Source organism: Nicotiana tomentosiformis, chromosome 10, assembly GCF_000390325.3.
Source record: "Nicotiana tomentosiformis chromosome 10, ASM39032v3, whole genome shotgun sequence".
Taxonomy (NCBI): Eukaryota; Viridiplantae; Streptophyta; class Magnoliopsida; order Solanales; family Solanaceae; genus Nicotiana; species Nicotiana tomentosiformis.
In genome coordinates, this window is record NC_090821.1 from 45,924,155 (window position 1) to 45,941,127 (window position 16,973).

Genomic DNA, 16,973 nt, shown 5'->3' on the forward strand with positions numbered 1-16,973 from the left:
TTTGTAAAATCTTCCAAAAATAAAAATTTAAGATTTGGAAGTCGAGTTGTTATTGGAATTCGATAAAATTGGTATGGTTGAACTCATATCGGAATGGGTGTTCGGATTTCATGAAAATTATGTCGGCTTCCGAGAGGCGGGCCCCACGTTGACTTTTGTTGACTTTTTAGAATAAATAGAGAAAGGACGAAGATTAAGCAAGACACTTACCGGATAAGCAAGACACTTACCTCTTTGAAGTTATACCGATATTTCAAAATCACCTTCTTACTTGAATTGACTTCCAGGCCATTCAAATCTATCCAAATTAATTATATAACTTCATTAAAATTCATCGAAAATAATTCCGGATAATAATACGTCGACTTAAAAATTTATTCCAAAAAGTCAACAAAAGTCAACGCGGGACTCGCCTCTCGGAACCCGACATAATTTTCATGAAATCCGAACACCCATTCCGATACGAGTTCAACCATAGCAATTTTGTCGAATTCCAATAACAACTCGACTTCCAAATCTTAAATTTACGTTTTTGAAAGATTTTACAAATATCTTGATTTTTCCTCCATTAAATGATGGATTCAAAGACATAATCATGAAAATTAATTAAAACTGGATAAGAATCACTTACCCCAAACACCCACACAAGAATCTCTCCAACAATTGCCTTCTACTGAGCTCCAAATTAGATTTTGAGTTATGAACTCAAACCCCCGTTTTTGGGACTTTTAATTCTGCCCAGATAGACCTTCTTCGCGTTCGCGACCATTGCTTCGCGTTCGCGAAGGCCAAAAACTCGCTGCCTCAATTTCTTCTTCGCGTTCGCGTTACCAGCGTCGCATTCGCGAAGGCCTGCCATGCATATCATCGCGTTCGCGTTCAAGCTCTGGCGTTCGCGATGCACTCAGGTCCTATTGCTTCACGTTCGCAATTGAAGCTCCGTGTTCGCGAAGGCTGATGACTCCAGGAACAATCACCTTCTTCCTTCTACATGTTCGCGACTGGCCCCTCGCGTTCGCGTAGGTTCTTCAGGCATACCTTCGCATTCGTGAGACCTCCTTCGCGTTCGTGAAGGCTAAATCCCAACAGCCTCAAAACTCTTCTTCGCGTTCGCGTGGCTCTCTTCGCGTTCGCGAAGAAAGAAGTCAGATACCAGATACAACATTTCTGAAACAGCCCGAAATGATCCGAAACCACCCCGAAACACACCCGAGGCCCCCAAGACCTCAACAAATTACACCAACAAGTCCTAAAACATCATACGAACTTAGTCGAATTCTCAAATCACCTCAAACAACATCAAAACGACGAATCGCATCCCAAATCAAAATCTATGAACTTTGAACTTTCAAATTCTATAACTTGTGCCGAAAGACATCAAATCAATCCGGAATGACTTCAAATTTTGCAGGCAAGTCCCAAATAACATAACGGAGCTGTTCCAATGCTCGAAATCGCATTCCGACCTCGATATCAAAAGGTCAACCCCCCCGGTCAAACTTCCCAAAAATTTGACTTTTGTCATTTCAAGCCTAAATTGGCTGCAGACCTCAGAATCACGGTTCGGGCACGCTCCTAAGTCCAAAATCACCCAACGGAGCTAACAGAACCAACAGAAATCTATTCCGGAGTCGTCTTCATATAGTTCTGACTACGGTAAAAATCCTAAGGCTAAAGCTTTCATCTCAGGGACTAAGTGTGATAAATCTCTCCAAATCATCTGTAAATCAAACTCGACCACACACGCGGGTCATAATATATATTGCGAGGCTGCTAGAGACCTTAAGTCACTGAACGGGGCATAAATTCTTAAAATAACAAGTCGGGTCGTTACATTTTGAGAGAAATATTTTATAACAAATTTTTAGGTTACGCTTATAAAGTGTTACATTTAGTATTAGAATATAACAACTCTTCAAAAATGTTGCATTATAATTATTAAGATGCCACGACCCAAATCCTTACTTGTCGTGATGGTGCCTATCGATGGTACTAGGCAAGCCGTCATTTCCAAATACTCCAAATATTTAACAAAAAAATAATTCAAGAAATTTGAAATAGGCAAAGTTTTCATAAACAAGGGGGTAAAACCCAAAACACAAGTGCGGAAATAACTCCCAATATCGGGGTGTCACTAAGCCATGAGCATCTATACATGATCAGTCTAAAAATGAAACGACTGTAACAGTTTGGATCCAAATACAACAAAAGAAAGGATAAGGAAGGAGAAACAAGGATTGCGAATGCCAGGTAGCTACCTCGGTATCTCTAATGGTCAGCTACGCGGAATATCAACACTCCCCGCGTCCAAAAACTCCTGGATCTGCACACGAAGTGCAGGGTGTAGCATGAGTACAACTAACTCAGTAATTAAAAATAATAAATAAGGAACTGAAAGATAGTGACGAGCTACACAATTAAAATTCATTTTCAGTAGTCTCAATAAGAAAAATAGACATACTTTCAAATCCGGCAAATTAAGTCAAATCAGTTTATTCGTGCCAAATTCAAGTAAAAACCAAATAAAAGTATTCTTCAGAAGTTTTTAAAAATCAGTGATATATGACAACTATGTGCAACAATAGTGAAATCATATACAGCCTCTCAGGGGCAACAATCACTCAGTCCTCCCATTAACTCCAACCTCACAATCAATCATTCCTCTCAGCCACTCATTCCTCACAGTCACTCATCAATCGGCACTCGGCACTCGCACTCAGTAGGTACCTGCGCTCACTGGGGTGTGTACAGTCTCCGGAAGGGCTCCTTCAGCCCAAGCGCTATATAAAGCCAAATCATGGCATAAATCAATGAAAACATGTTGTAGCGTACAACCCGATCCCACAAATAACCTCATAATCATGCCCTCGGCCTCACTCAGTCAGCAATCTCTCCAGTCTCTCAGAAATTAGGAAAATCAACCCAAACAACAATAATATGATGTATCAACAAGAATAATAGAGACTAAGATATGATATGCTAACAACACTGAGACTGAGTACAAATAGCATTTAGCAGGTAGTCCAACATGTAGCACGACCTCTGTGGGTCCCAACAGTACCAACACATAGCCTAAAAATGGTCTCTAACATGATTCACAGTCAAATTTCTATAACATATGATGAGCATATAGTTAACAACAAGTTTATTCAACTTCTCAGTTTCACGGAATGGACCAAGTCACAATTCCCATGGTGCACGCCCACACGCCCGTCATCTAACATGTGCGCCACCTCCAAAACAATCATATAACACTAAAATCTAGGGTTTCATACCCTCAAGACCAGAATTAAAACTGTTACTTACCTCAATCCGAGCAAAACTCTACTCCAATATACCTTTGCCTCGCGAATCGGCCTCCAAACGTCTCGAATCTAGCCACAAGCAGTACAATACAATCAATACGGACTAAAGGAATCAACTTCATAAGAAAAATACAAAATTATAAGCTAAAATCCGAAATTGGTCAAAAACCGGCCCCGGGCCCACGTCTCAAAATCCGACAAAAGTCTCAAAACCTGAAAGCCCCTTCACTCACGAGTCTAACCATACCGAATTTATCAAAATTGTAACGACCTAACCGGTCGTTTTGAGTGTACTAGCCCCGATCCCCTATTTACTATTTTTCCCATATCTGTTTCTACTTATTTGACTTGTCGGGAGGTCTTGTTTTTGGTTTCGGAGTATTTTGGGATATATAGTCTCTAAAACGGAAGTTTAAGTCTTAGGAGTTTGACCGTAGTCGGAACTGTATGAAGATGACTCCGGAATAGAGTTATGTCGGTTCCGTTAGCTCCGTTTGGTAATTTTGGACTTAGGAGTGTATCCGGACTGTGAATTTGGGGTCTGTAGCTAATTTAGGCTTGAAATGGCGAAAGTCGAATTTTTGGAAAGTTTGACCGGGAGGTTGACTTTTTGATATCGGGGTCGAATTTTGATTCTGGAAGTTGAAGTAGCTCCGTCATGTTGGATATGACTTGTGTGCAAAATTTGAGGTCAATCGGACGTGGTTTGGTATGATTCGGCATCGTTTGTAGAATTTGGAAATTTCGAAGTTGAATAAGTTTGGATTGGAGGGCGATTCGTATTTTTGTTGTTGTTTGACATGTTTTGAGGGCTCGACTAAGTTCGTATGCTGTTCTAGGACTGGTTGGTATATTTGGTTGAGGTTCCGGGGGCCTCGGGGGTGTTTTGGATACTTAACGATTTGAATTTGGACTTAGGCTAATGACTGAAGGTTTTTGTAATCTGGTGGTTTCGCACCAGCGGTGGCGAGACCGCGGGTGCATACTCGCACGTGCGGGTGAAGAAGCACAGAAGCAGGAGTTGAGGAGATGGCCAGGGGTCGTAGGTGCGAGGACATTTCTGCATCTGCGAGCCCGCAGATGCGCTCTAAGCTCCGCAGATGCAGAGAGTGAGATGGAGGGGAAGGTTGCAGAAGCGGACATTTATCTGCAGGCGCGCACACGCAAGTGCGACCCCTTCATCGCAGATGCGGACCTAGCCCTTTAACTCATTTCTGCACCTGCGAGGGTAATTCCGCAGGTGCAGCGTCGCAGGTGCGACAGTGAGCCCGCAGATGCGGAAGAACTGGCCAGAAAATGGGATTTCGAGGGTTTGATTTCCATTTTGATTTTGGGACTTTTAAAGCTCGGTGTGAGGCGCTTTTTCGAGGTTTCTTCAAGAAGATTGTTGGGGTAAGTGATTCTAACTCGGATTGGACTATATTTCATGAATCTATTGCTATTTTCATCATCTAATTAGGGATTTGAGTTGTAAATTTGGGGGAAAATGGTAGAAACTTCATAGGCTAAAATTTCAAGTTTTGGAAGGTGATTTGAGGTTGGATTCGAGTAATTCTTGTATGGTTGGACTTGTGAGTTGATGGGTGTTCGCATTTTGTGACTTTTGTCGGATTTTGAGACGTGGGCCCATGGCCGGCTTTTGACCAATTTCTCATTTTGGCTTGTAATTTTGTATTTTGCTTGTGGAATTGATTCCTTTAGCCTATATCAATTATCTCGTACTACTTGTGGCTAGATTCGGGGTCTTTGGAGACTGATTCGAGGGGCAAAGGCATTGCGGAATAGGATTTTGCGCGGTTTGAGGCAAGAAACAGTTTTAAATCTGGTCGTGAGGGTATGAAACTCCGAATTTAATGGATTATGTGAGTATTTTGGAGGTGACACACATGCTAGGTGACGGGCGTGTGGGCGTGCACCGTATGAATTGGAACTTGGTCCATTCCATGAAACTGTAAAGTTGAATAACTTGTTGCTAGCAATATGCTCTCCTGGTGTTATAGAAATTTAACTACAAATCATGTTAGAAATCATGCTTAGGCTATGTGATGGTACTGTTGGGACCCGCAGAGGTCGCGTACTTGTTGAATTACTTGCTAATTGCTGTCTTGTACTCAGTCATGGTTTTACTTGCGTATCATATCTCAGCCTCTTCTTGATTTTGTTGATACACTATGTTATCTTTGTTTGGGCCAATCTTTGTGATTTTCGAGAGCCCGAGAGACTAGAGAGGTTGATGACTGAGTAAGGCCAAGGGCCTATCTGTGAGGTATTGATACTATGGCACGTGAGTTGTCTATGCAGCACGTGAGTTATCTGTGCGGTTCCATATATTGATACAATAGCACGTGAATTGTCCGTGCGGATATAGCGCTTGGGCTGAAAGGAGCCCCTCCGGAGTCTGCACACCCCCAATGAGTGCAGGTACATATTGAGTGTGAGTATTGAGGGTTGAGAGCCGAGTGATTGAGATGTTGTGACGAGTTGAGTGTCTGTTGCTCTGAGAGGCTGTACTTGTTTTTCATTTGTTGATGCACTTAGTTGCTATCTGTCATTGTTGTGAAATTTTTGAAAGATTCTATATCTGGATTACCTGCACTGTAACTGTATAAACTGATTTGACTTGAACTGTCGGATTTGAAAACATGTCTATTCTTGCTGGAATTATTGAAAATGAACTGTATTTGTATAGCTCGTCACTACCTTCTCAGTTCTTTATTTATTTCCATTACTTGCTGAGTTGGTTGTACTCATGCTACGCCTTGCACTTCATATGTAGATCCAGGTATGTTTGATCACGGAGGTCATTGAGTTCATGCGCGATCGAGTACCGGAGACTACGAGGTAGCTGCCAACGTCCACAGACCTTGTCTCTCCTTCTATGTTTTCTTTCTTTTCAGTATTGATACTCAGACACTGTTTATATTAGATTGGATATCTAGATGCTCATGATTCAGTGACACCCCGATGTCGGGCTATTTCTCCACACTTATGTTTTATTTGGATTTTACCCCCGTTTTTATGAAAGACTCCGGTTATTTTAAATGTCTTAATTCATTTCTGTTAAATTTTGAAAGTGTTTTGGAATGGTCGGCTTGCCTAGTATCACAATAGGCGTCATCATGATGAGTTAGGTTTTGGGTCGTGACAAGTTGGTATTAGAGTCTAGGTTACATAGGTCTCACGAGTCATAAGCAGGTTTAGTAGAGTCTTGCGGATCGGTACGGAGACATTTGTACTTATCTTCGAGAGGCTTACGAACCCTTAGGAAACTTCACATTCTTAAATTCTTATCGTGCGAATCTTTTGATTCTGGTAACTAAATTTTTGTTGTTCAAATTATCTCACAAATAGTGAGGACGCGTACTACGGGGTAGGATGGACAGCCAGCAGTACCACTAGTTAGGGCCGCTAGAGGCCAAGGTCGCGGTAGAGGCCGTAGTAGGGGCAGAGGTGCAGCTCGCACCACAACTAGGACAACACCTGCAGATCTACCAGTTGCCCCAGTTCAGGAGCAGGCACCAGTTATGGATGAGCCGGTGGGACCAGCTCAGGCACCACCTTTGCCCATGGTGATTCCAGGCCTTCAAGAGGCCTTAGCTCAGATTCTGACCGCGTGTACCAGTCTTGCTCAGGCGGTATTTGTTCCGGCCACAGCAGCCACTTCTCAGGCCAGGGGAAGTTCTCAGACTCCCACCGCCCGCACACCAGAGAAAGTGGTACAGGGATTCTAGACACCGGGGGCACAACCAGCCCAGGCGGTTGCAGCTGCTCAAGACTATGTGGTACCTGTCATGCCTGATGATGAGCAGCATCGATTGGAGATGTTTGGGAGACTCCAGCCTCCATATTTCAGTGGTACCGATGGAGAGGATGCACAGAGCTTCTTGGACAGGTGTCAGATGATACTCCGTACAGCAGGTATTCTGGAGACCAGTGGGGTCTCATTCACTACCTTTCAGTTCTCTGGGCTGCCTTCAGTTGGTGGGAGGCTTACGAGAGGCGTAGGCCGGTTGGCGCAGCACCCCTTACATGGCAGCAGTTCTCCGGTCTATTCCTGGAGAAGTTCGTGCCTCAGTCCCGTAGAGAGGAGCTGTGCGGGCAGTTTGAACAGCTTCGTCAGGGTGATATGTCTGTGACGTAGTATGAGATGCGATTCTCGGAGTTGGCCCGTCATGCTATCTGGTTATTTCCCACAGACAGGGAGAATATCATGAGGTTCATAGATGCCTCACTTTCTAGTTGCGATTGCTTATGATTAGAGAGAGAGTGTCTGGTGCTACTTTAGATGAGGTTGTCGACATTTCTCGTCAGATTGAGTTGGTTCACAGCCAGGAGCGGGTTGAGAGGGAGGCCAAGAGGCCTCTTGGACAAGGTGGATTTAGCGGTGTCCCTTCCGGGTTGCAGTTCCACCACGGTAGGAGTCGTCCTTTCAGACATGCTCAGACGGCTCGCCCAGTCCACCGTGGTGCATCATCTGGCCACAGGTCACACAGTCATCAGCAGGGCCAGTCGTCGTTCTGTGCACTACCAGCGTAGAGTTCTCACCATGTCTCGTCAGCTCAGGTTTCCACGGGTAGTTCCTCTGGGCACCAGGAGCAGCTGTTCCGTCAGAGGAGGAGTTGTTTCGAATGCAGAGATTTTGGACACATCAAGAGAGATTTCCCTAGGTTTGTTGAGTGGGACTCCACAGTAGAGTACTCGACCGATGGAAGCAGCACTAGCAGCTTCACCACTCGTCCAGCCAGCTCGAGGTTGGGCTCAGTCAGCTAGGGGTCGCCCGAGAGGGGGAGGCAGATCAGGGGGTGGCCAGGCCCATTTCTATGACCTCCCTGCCAGACCAGATGCCATTGCTTCAGATGCTGTGATTACAGGTATTGTCTCAGTTTGCCACAGAGATGCCTCTGTATTATTTGACCCTGGTTCCACTTATTCATATGTATCATAGTATTTCGCTCATTTTCTAGATATGCCCCGTGAGTCTCTAGTTTCATCTGTTCGTGTATCCACTCTAGTGGGCGATACTATCATTGTAGACCGTGTATATTGGTCATGTGAGGTGACTATTGGGAGTCTGGAGACCAGAGTAGATTATTTTTGCTTAGTATGGTCGATTTTGACGTGATTTTGGGTATGGATTGGCTGTCTCCATGTCATGTTGTTCTAGGTTATCATGCTAAGACCGTGACGTTGGCGATGCCGGGGTTGCCGAGGGTTGAGTGGAGCGGCTCTATATACTATGTTTCTAGTATGGTGATTTTATACTTGAAAGCTCAGCGAATGGTTGAGAAAGGTTGTCTATCTTATCTGGCCTTTGTGAGGGATGTTAATGCAGAGGCCCCTGCTATTGATTCTGTTCCGGTGGTGCGAGATTTTCGGGATGTGTTTCCTGCAGACCTGCCGGGCATGCCGCCCAACAGGGATATTGATTTCGGTATTGATTTGGTGTCGGTCACTCATCCCATTTCTATTCTATCGTATCGTATGACACCGAATGAGTTGAAGGAGCAGCTTCAGGAACTCCTTGATAAGGGGTTTATTCGGCCTAGCGTGTCACCTTGGGGTGCACCACTTCTATTTTTGAAGAAGAAGGGTGGTACTATGAAAATGTGCATTGATTATAGACAGTTGAACAAGGTCACAATCAAGAACAAGTATCCTCTACCGCGTATTGATGATTTGTTTGACCAACTTCAGGGAGCGATGGTGTTCTCCAAGATTGATTTGAGGTCAGGGTATCACCAGCTGAAGATTCGAGACTCAGATATTCTTAAGACAACTTTCATGACCCGATATGGCTATTATGAGTTCCTTGTGATGTTTTTTGGGCTGACCAATGCCCCGGCAGCGTTCATGCATCTGATGAATAGTGTGTTTTAGCCTTATTTAGACTCGTTCGTCATTGTATTCATTGATGATATCCTGGTGTACTCTCATAGCCAGGAGGAGCATGCCCAGCATATAAGGATTATGTTACAAAGATTGAGGGAGGAGAAGCTTTATGCAAAGTTCTCCAAGTGTGAGTTTTGGCTCGGTTCAGTGGCATTCTTGGGCACGTGGTGTCCAACGAGGGTATTCAAGTGGACCCAAAGAAGATAGAGGCGGTGCAGAGTTGGCCCAGACCGTCCTCAGCCACGGAGATTCGGAGCTTTCTTGGTTTGGCAGGCTATTACCATCGTTTTATTGAGGTTTTCTCATCCGTTGCATCGCCCTTGACCAAATTGACCCAAAAGGGTGCTCCTCTCAGGTGGTCGGATGAGTGCGAGGACAGCTTTCAGAAGCTCAAGACTGCTTTGACCACGGCTCCAGTTCTAGTTCTGCCATCAGCTTCTGGTTCCTACACAATGTATTGTGATGCCTCGCAGATCGGTATTGGGTGTGTTCTGATGCAGGAGGGTAGAGTGATTGCTTATGCTTCGCGCCAGTTGAAGCCTCATGAGAAGAACTATCCTGTCCACGACCTTGAGTTAGCAGCTATTGTTTACGCCTTGAAGATTTGGGGGCACTATTTGTACGGGGTTCATTGTGAGATTTACACTGATCATCTTAGTTTGCAGCATCTGTTCAAGCAGAAGGATCTTAACTTGCGTCAGCGAAGGTGGTTGGAGCTTCTTAAGGACTATGATATCACTATTTTGTACCATCTCGGGAAGGCCAATGTGGTGGCCGATGCCTTGAGTCGCCGGGCAGAGAGTTTGGGGAGCTTAGCATATCTTCCAGCAGCAGAGAGTCCATTAGCATTGGATGTTCAGGCCTTAGCCAGCCAGTTTGTTAGATTGGATGTTTCTGAGCCGAGTCGAGTATTGGCTTGTGTGGTCTCTCGGTCTTCTCTTTATGATGGTACAAAGGAGCGTCCATGTGATGACCCCCATCTGCTTGTCCTTAAGGACATGGTCCAGCACGGTGATGCTAAGAAGGTCACTATTGGGGATGATGGTGCATTGAGGATGCAGGGCAGGCTATATGTGCCCAATGTAGATGGTTTGCGTGAGTTGATTCTCCAGGAGGCTCACAGCTCGCAATATTCTATTCATCCAGGTGCCGCGAAGATGTATCAGGACTTGAGGCAGCATTACTGGTGGAGGAGGATGAAGAAGGACATAGTGGGGTATGTAGCTCGGTGCCTAAATTGCCAGCAGGTGAAGTATGAGCATCGGCGACCAGGTGGGTTGCTCCAGAAGTTAGAGATTCCGGAGTGGAAATGGGAGCGGATCACTATGGATTTTGTTGTTGGGCTTCCATGGACTCATCGGAAGTTTGATGCAGTTTGGGTGATTGTGGATCGGCTGATCAAGTCAGCTCATTTAATTCCTATGATGACTACCTATTCTTCCGAGCAGCTGGCTCGAGTGTATATCCGTGAGATCATCAGGCTTCATGGCATACTGGCATCTATCATCTCTGACCGGGTTACACAGTTTACATCAAGGTTCTGGAGGGCCGTGCAGCATGAGTTGGGTACTCAAGTGGAGTTGAGCACAACATTTCACCCTCAGACGGACGGACAGTCCGAGCTCACTATTCAGATATTAGAGGATATGCTCCGTGCGTGTGTGATGGAGTTTGGGAGTTCGTGAGATCAATTCTTGGCACTAGCGGAGTTTTCCTACAACAACAGTTATCAGTCGAGCATCCAGATGGAACCGTCTGAGGCTCTGTATGGTAGGCGGTATAGGTCTCCGGTGGGTTGGTTCGAGCCGAGCGAGGCTAGATTATTGGGTATAGACTTGGTTCAGGATGCTCTGGAGAAGGTTAGGGTGATTCACGATAGACTACGCATATCCCAGTCCAGATAGAAGAGTTATGCAGATCGGAAGGTTAGCGATGTTGCATTCATGGTTGGAGGGCGGGTTTTGCTCTAGGTGTCACCCATGAAGGGTGTTATGAGGTTCGGGAAAATGGGCAAGCTGAGCCCAAGGTTTATCGGTCCATTTGAGGTATTGCGACGTATTGGGGAGGTTGCTTATGAGATTGCCTTGCCTCCCAGTCTAGCAAGAGTTCATCCAGTATTCCATGTTTCTATGCTCCGGAAGTATCACGGCGATCCGTCTCGCATGTTGGATTTCCGCTCAGTCCAGTTGGACAAGGATTTATCTTATATTGGGGAGCCGGTGGAGATCTTAGATAGGCAGGTTCGAAAGCTGAGTTCGAAGAATATTGCTTCTGTGAAAGTTTAGTGGAGGGGTCAGCCGGTCGAGGAGGCGACTTGGGGGACCGAGCATGATATGCACAATCGTTATCCTCATCTTTTTACCACTTCAGGTATATCTCTATGCTCGTTCGAGGACGAACGATTATTTTAAAAGGGGGAGGATATAAGGACCCGACCGCTCGTTTTAAGTGTACTAGCCCCGATCCCCTATTTACTATTTTCCCTGTATCTATTTCTGCTTATTTGACTTGCCGGGAGGTCTTGTTTTTGGTTTCGGAGTGTTTTGGGACACTTAGTCACTAAAACGAAAGCTTAAGCCTTAGGATTTTGACCGTAGTCCGAACTATGTGAAGATGACTCCGGAATAGAATTCCATCGGTTCCGTTAGCTCCGTTGGGTGATTTCGGATTTAGGAGCATGTCCGGACTATGAATTTGAGGTTTGTAGCTAATTTAGGCTTGAAATGGCGAAAGTCAAATTTTTGGAAAGTTTGACCGGGGGTTGACTTTTTGTTATCGGGATCGGATTCCGATTCCGGAAGTTGTAGTAGGTTCGTAATGTTGGATATGACTTGTGTGCAAAATTTGAGGTCAATCGGACGTGGTTTGGTATGATTCGACATCATTTGTAGAATTTGGAAATTTTGAAGTTCATTAAGTTTGGATTGGAGGGCGATTCGTGTTTTTATTGTTGTTTGACGTGTTCATTAAGTTTGTATGGTATTTTAGGACTTGTTGATATATTTGGTTGAGGTCACAGGGGCCTCGGGAGTATTTTGGATGCTTAACGGTTTGAATTTGGACTTAGGCTAATGACTGAAGGTTTCTGTAATCTGGTGGTTTCTCACCTGCGGTGGCGAGACCGCAGGTGCGTACTCGCACGTGTGGGTGAAGGAGCGCATAAGTGGGAGTTGAGGAGATGGCCAGGGGTCATAGGTGCGAGGACATTTCTGCATCTGCGAGCCCGTAGATACGCTCGAAGCTTCGTAAATGCGGAGAGTGAGATGGAGGGGAAGGTCGCAGAAGCGGACCTTTGTCCGCAGGCACGCACACGCAGGTGCGGCCCCTTCATCACAGATGCAGACCTAGCCTTTTAAGTCATTTTTGCACCTGTGATATTAATTCCGCAGGTGCGGTGTCGCAGGTGCGGCGTCGCAGGTGCGACAGTGGGTTTGCAGATGAGGAAGAACTGGGCAGAAAATGGGATTTCGAGGGTTTGATTTCCATTTCAATTTTGGGACTTTGAGAGCTCGGTGTGAGGTGATGTTTTCGAGGTTTCTTCAAAAAGATTGTTGGGATAAGTGATTTTAACTCGGATTGGACTATATTTCATGAATCTATTGCTATTTTCATCATCTAATTAGGGATTTGAGTTGTAAATTTGGTGAAAAATAGTAGAAACTCCATAGGCTAAAATTTCGAGTTTTGGAAGGTGATTTGAGGTTGGATTCGAGTAATTCTTGTATGGTTGGACTCGTGAGTGGATGGGTGTTCGTATTTTGTGACTTTTATCGGATTTTGAGGCGTGGGCCTGGGGCCAGCTTTTGACCAATTTCGGATTTTGGCTTGTAATTTCATATTTTGCTTGTGGAATTGATTCCTTTAGCCTATATTAATTATCTCATACTACTTATGGCTAGATTCGGGGCATTTGGAGACTGATTCGAGGGGAAAAAGCATTGCAGAATAGTATTTTGCGCGGTTTGAGGCAAGTAACAGTTTTAAATCTGGTTGTGAGGTTATGAAACCCCGGATTTATTGGAATATGTGAGTATTTTGGAGGTGACGCACATGCTAGGTGACGGGCGTGCCGGCGTGTACCGTAGGAATTGGGACTTGGTCCATTCCATGAAACTGTAAAGTTGAATAACTTGTTGCTAGCTATATGCTCTCCCGGTGTTATAGAAATTTAACTACAAATCATGTTAGAAATCATGCTTAGGCTATGTGATGGTACTATTGGGACCCGCAGAGGTCGCGTACTTGTTGAATTACTTGCTAATTGATGTCTTGTACTCATTCATGATTTTACTTGCGTATCATATCTCAGCCTCTTCTTGATTTTGTTGATACACTATGTTATATTTGTTTGGGTCGATCTTTGTGATTTTCAAGAGCCCGAGAGACTTGAGAGGTTGATGACTGATTGAGGCCAAGGGCCTGTCTATGAGGTATTGATACTATGGCAAGTGAGTTGTCCGTGCAGCATGTGAGTTGTCCGTGTGGTTTCACATATTGATACTACAGCACGTGAGTTGTCTATGCAGCACGTGAGTTGTCCGTGCGGATATAGCGCTTGGGCTGAAAGGAGCCCCTCCGGAGTCTACACACCTCCCGTGAGCGTAGGTACCTATTGAGTGTGAGTACTGAGGGCTGAGAGCCGAGTGATTGAGCTGTTGTGATGAGTTGAGTGTTTGTTGCCCTGAGAGGTTGTACTTGTTTTCCATTTGTTGATGCACTTAGTTTCTATCTGTCATTGTTGTGAAATTTCTGAAAGATTTTATATCCGAATTACCTGCACTGTAACTGTATAAACTGATTTGACTTGAACTGCCGGATTTGAAAGCATGTCTATTCTTGCTGGAATTATTGAAAATGAATTGTATTTGTATAGCTCGTCACTACCTTCTCAGTTCTTTATTTATTTCTGTTACTTGCTGAGTTGGTTGTTCTCATGATACACCATTCACTTCATGTGCAGATCCAGGTGTGTTTGATCATGAAGGTCGTTGAGTTCGTGCGCGATCGAGTACCGGAGACTACGAGGTAGCTACTGACGTCCGCAGACCTTGTTTCTCCTTCTATGTTTTTTTTTTCTTTTCAGTATTGATACTCAAACACTGTTTGTATTACACTGAATATCTAGATGCTCATGATTCAGTGACACCCTGATGTCGGGCTATTTTTCCGCACTTTTGTTTTATTTGGATTTTACCCCCATTTTTATGAAAGACTCCGGTTATTTTAAATGTCTTAATTTATTTCTATTAAATTTTGAAAGTGTTTTGGAAAGGTCGGCTTGCCTAATATCACGATAGGTGCCATCACAACGGGTTAGGTTTTGGGTCATGACAAAAATCCGACATCAAATGTCCGTTCAATTCCCCAAAATTAACTCTCCAAATCCCTAGCCTCAAACCCCCCAAATTTCACCTCAACACCATACAATCTACGTCGGAACAACAATGGGGAACAAGATTATTGATAAAAAACGAGTACAGAAAGCTTACCTCAGAAACCCTCTCGAAAATCCTCTCCAAAATCGCTCAAGTCCGAGTTCAAAATGTTGAAATGAGACTAAAATCGCAAACCCTTATTTTTAAACATTCTGCCCAGGCTTTTCGCACCCGCGGCCCCTTATCCGCACCTGCGGAACCGCTTCTGCGGTTGTTCCTCTGCTTCTGCGAAAACCACTAAATTCACTGGGCTCGCACCTGCACTCTAGGTCTCGCACCTGTGAAGGCGCTTCTGTGGCCCTTTGTCCGCTTCTACGGAAGAAGCCACACCTTCAACCCTCGCATCTGCGGAGCCTTTCTCGCATTTGCGGGCTTGCAGATGGGCATTCTCCTTCATACTTGCGTTCGCCCTAGGCCAGCCTCCAGATCCGGATCTGCGCCATTCCCGTCGCACCTGCGGCATTGCACCTATTGCTAATACCCTCGCATGTGCCATTACACCAGTAACAGACCAATTTCAGCAATTTTCCCAACTCAAAACCAAGTCCGTTTACCACCCGAGGCCCCCGGGACCTCAACCAAATATGCCAACAAGTCTTATATCCCAATATGAACTTAATCGAATCCTTAAACCACCTTAAACAACATAAAAAACATGAATTACACACAGATTCAAACCTAATAAACTTCGAAATTTCCAAATTCTACAAACGATGCCAAAACCTATCAAATCATGTCTGATTGACTTCAATTTTCACACACAAGTCACAAATGACCCCATGAAACTAGTGCAACTTCCGGAATCGGAATCCGACCCCGATATCAAAAAGTCAACTACCCGGTCAAACCTCCCAAAAATTCGACTTTTGCCATTTCAAGCCTAATTCTACTCCTGATCTCCAAATCACAATCCGGACACGCTTCTAAGTCCACCTAATGGAGGTAACAGAACCATCAAAATTCCAATCTAAGGTCGTTTACACATAAGTTGACATCCGGTCGACTATTCCAGCTTAAGGTTTCGATTAAGAGACTAAGTATCTCAATTCACTCTGAATTCACTCTGGACCCGAACCAACTAACCCGATAAGTCATATAACAGCTATAAAGCATAAATGGAGTAGTAAATGGGGGAACGAGGCTACAACTCTCGAAATGACCGGCCGGGTCGTTACATCCTCCCCCTCTTAAACAAACGTTTGTCCTCGAACAGGTATAGAAATATACTTGGAGTCTCAAGTAGGCATGGATACCTGCTCCGCATCTCCCGCTCGGTCTCCCAAGTAGACTCCTCAACGGGTTGACCTCTCCACTGCACTTTCACTGAAGCTATATCTTTTGACCTCAACTTCCGAACCTGCCGATCCAAAACGGCCACCGGCTCCATATCATAAGTCAAATCACAATCCAACTGAACTATGCTGAAATCCCAAACATGAGACAGATCGTCGATATACTTTCGGAGCATAGAAACATGAAATACTGGATGCACACTCGATAAGCTAGGTGGCAGGGCAAGCTTGTAAGACACCTCCCCAATCCTCTGAAGTACTTCAAAAGGCCCAATGAACCGAGGGCTCAACTTGCCCTTCTTCCCGAACCTCATAACACCCTTCATGGGTGAAACCTTCAGCAGAACCTTCTCCCCAACCATGTAAGCAACATCATGGACCTTCCTGTCGGCATAACTCTTCTGTCTGGACTGCGCCATGCGAAGCCGCTCATGTATCAATTTAACCTTGTCCAATGCATCCTGAACCAAGTCTGTACCCAAAAGCCTAGCCTTACCGTGATCAAAGCAACCCATAGGAGATCTACACCGCCTCCCACACAAAGCCTCATACGGGGCCATCCGGATGCTCGACTGATAACTATTGTTGGAAGCAAACTCCGCGAGTGGCAAAAACTGATCCCAAGAACCCCAAAATCAATGACACAAGCGCGTAGCATGTCCTTCAATATCTGAATAGTGCGCTTGGATTGTTCGTCCGTCTGAGCGTGAAATGATGTGCTCAACTCAACCTGGGTGCCCAACTCTCGCTGCACGGCTCTCCAAAACTTTGATGTAACCTGCGTGCCTCTATATGAAATGATGGAAACTGGTACACTGTGAAGGCGAACAATCTCTCGGATATAAATCTCAGACAACCACTCCGAAGAATAGGTAGTACCAACTAGAATGAAGTGCGCGGACTTGGTCAGCCGATCCACAATCACCCAAATAGCATCAAACTTCCTCGAAGTTCGTGGGAGTCCAACTACAAAATCCATGGTGATCCGCTCCCACTTCCACTCTGGAATCTCTAACCTCTGAAGCAATCCACCCGGTCTCTGATGCTCATAC